The sequence below is a fragment of the Triticum aestivum genome, chromosome 5D (genome assembly GCF_018294505.1).
Source record: "Triticum aestivum cultivar Chinese Spring chromosome 5D, IWGSC CS RefSeq v2.1, whole genome shotgun sequence".
NCBI lineage: Eukaryota > Viridiplantae > Streptophyta > Magnoliopsida > Poales > Poaceae > Triticum > Triticum aestivum.
The window spans coordinates 487,570,554-487,573,352 of record NC_057808.1 but is presented as its reverse complement, the minus strand read 5'-3'; positions in this window follow the sequence as shown (position 1 = coordinate 487,573,352).

The window sequence follows — 2,799 nt, the reverse complement described above, 5'->3', positions numbered from 1 at the left end:
AATTTAGGTGTTTCATATATTGTGTTAGCTAGCTAATTAATAGAAAGAAGTGTCCTCCCTTATCTCCGTGCTTGGTCGACGCTACGTACTATACGTATAGAGAGGACTAGACACGCAAGCTAGTAAGCAAATGAAGGAAACAGAAGATTGTCATGAACATATGCATACAGAGAGAAGTGATATCGAGCACCTCTCCTTCTCTGAGAGATTGGTCGAACAACAAGTTCTCGTATATCTATCCGACGCTACTGGCTACATATATACAATATAATTATCTCTTACAATATAATCTCCTAATTATATATAAACTCAGGGTCCACATGGTATTCTCCGTCTTTATCGATCATGTGGTCAAGAAAGAATCATTAGTAGAAAACAGGGCTTTGGTTCGGGCAGGGCAAGCCCATTCGTCTCGGTTCAGTCACGAACCGGGACCCATGGGGGCATTCGTCCCAGTTCGTTAGCCCAGGGGGCCGGCCGGGGCCTCGTGGGCATTGGTCCCGGTTCTAGGCACGAACCGGGACCAATGTGCCTCGCTCCTGGCCCACAACCATTGGTCCCGGTTCTTGGCTTGAACTGATGGCTGGGCTTTATTCCCGGTTTCAGCCACGAACCGGGATAAATGAGCTGCCTATATATACCCCATCGCCACAGCAGAGCACTTCACAGTGCTCTGTTTCTTCTGGCCGGTGAGGGGAGGGCATTTGGGTGCTCTAGCTCACCTCCTATGCACATGAGGTGTTCGATGAAATGTCTGAGCCACACTAGTTAATCTTTCTCCTCTCGAAACTCGACCTTCGAGCTCCATTTTCCCCCAGATTTGTCCAGGTTTAGCGGTCCGTCACGTCCCGTCCCCGTCTTCACCGCCTTCGATCGCCCGCGCCGATCTCGTCGCCGGCACCACCGTGGTGAGCCTCTTGTTCTTATCTTCTTTCTGAAAGAAAAAAATTCTTACTTCAGATAGATACTTGTCTAATTGCCTTACTTTTATTATTCCTTGTTATTATATAGTGCGATGGTTTTGTTATCCGCCCCCGTCGGCCCTCGTCCTGTCTATGATTCGGATGTGGTATATATTATCTTTTTATAACTATTTGGTTCATTCATTATTTATGACAATTATGCCGACCAACGTGACATATATTTTATTTATCTAGGAGGTGGTTGAAGCGGAAATTCCAACCAACCCTATTGTCAAGAGGTTAAATTTAGTTGAAGAAGAAAACAATTACTTGAAGGAAAAAATAAAAAAATTGAGAAGGAGAAGATGATATTGGAGTTGCATGTTGCAGATGTCGTCGATGATCACAAGATCAAGACGGATGCAATGCGGTTAAAGATTAGAAAGATTAGCAAATATGCCATTCATACCGAGGCTTTGTATCATTATGCAGTTGGATCAATTGTTACCTTGGTTGCGATTATGATCGCATTTCTTGTTGCATTGAAATGTTTTACATAATTTCAATATATGGTTTAATTAGATGCTCTGGAGAGCTATATATGTTGTTCAAGGAGAACTATGTATGTACTTTGGTTTTAATGTGATGATGAACTTCTATTAATTTGGTCACTTATCAATTTCAGGGTCTTACAGCTCAAAATAATCAGTAAATGCATGAAAAATAACAAATGATGTCACAAAGATTGAAAATTGGTGATGTGGCTTTGAATGGTGCATTTTGAACACGGAAAAACTCTCGAGTTCAAATAAGTTAAAAAAATGAAATCCCTATGTAACAGACGAGTTTCCGTATGAAACCCTGATACTTCGAAAGAGATTGTCCGTTTTGTACACGAAGTGCATCCAGTTTTTGCCGTAACCCTCCCTACTTTATTGCACATGCTATGTGGGTGAAATGATGATACCATGCCAACTTTCAACCTATTAAGAGTTCATTTAAAATGATTTTCAATTTCAGGGTCTTATAGCTCAAAATAATCAGTAAATGCATCAAAATAACAAATGAAGTCAGAAAGGATGGAAAATTTATGATGTGGCTTTGAATGGTGCATTTTGAACACAGAAAAACTATGGAGTTCAAATAAGTTAAAAAAAAGAAATCAATGTTGTAAAAGAGGAGTTTCCGTATGAAACCCTGATACTTCGAAAGAGATTGTCCGTTTTGTACACGAAGTGCATCCAGTTTTTGCCGTAACCCTCTCTACTTTCTTGCACATGCTATGTGCGTCAAATGATGATACCATGCCAACTTTCAACCTTTTCAGAGTTCATTTGAAATGCTTTTCAATTTCAGGGTCTTATAGCTCAAAATAATCAGTAAATGCATGAAAAATAACAAATGAAGTCAGAAAGGATGGAAAATTGATGATGTGGCTTTGAATGGTGCATTTTGAACACACAAAAAGTCAGGAGTTCAAATAAGTTTTAAAAAATGAAATCCCTTTGTAACTGACGAGTTTCTGTATGAAATCCTGATACTTCGAAATAGATTGTCCGTTTTGTACACGAAGTGCATCCAGTTTTTGCCGTAACCCTCTCAACTTTCTTGCACATGCTATGTGGATGGAATGATGATACCATGCCAACTTTCAACCTTTTCAGAGTTCATTTGAAATGCTTTTTAATTTGAGGATCTTATAGCTCAAAATAATTAGTAAATGCATGAAAAATGGTGAATGAAAAATAACAAATAAAATAAATAAGTAACTAGAAACAAAATAATATAAACTTTAATAAAATATATAAGTAGAAACAAAATAAAATAAACTTTAATAACATCAATAAAATTTATGAAACTAAAATTATCAAAGTATTTTCTCTTCAAAACATTATAA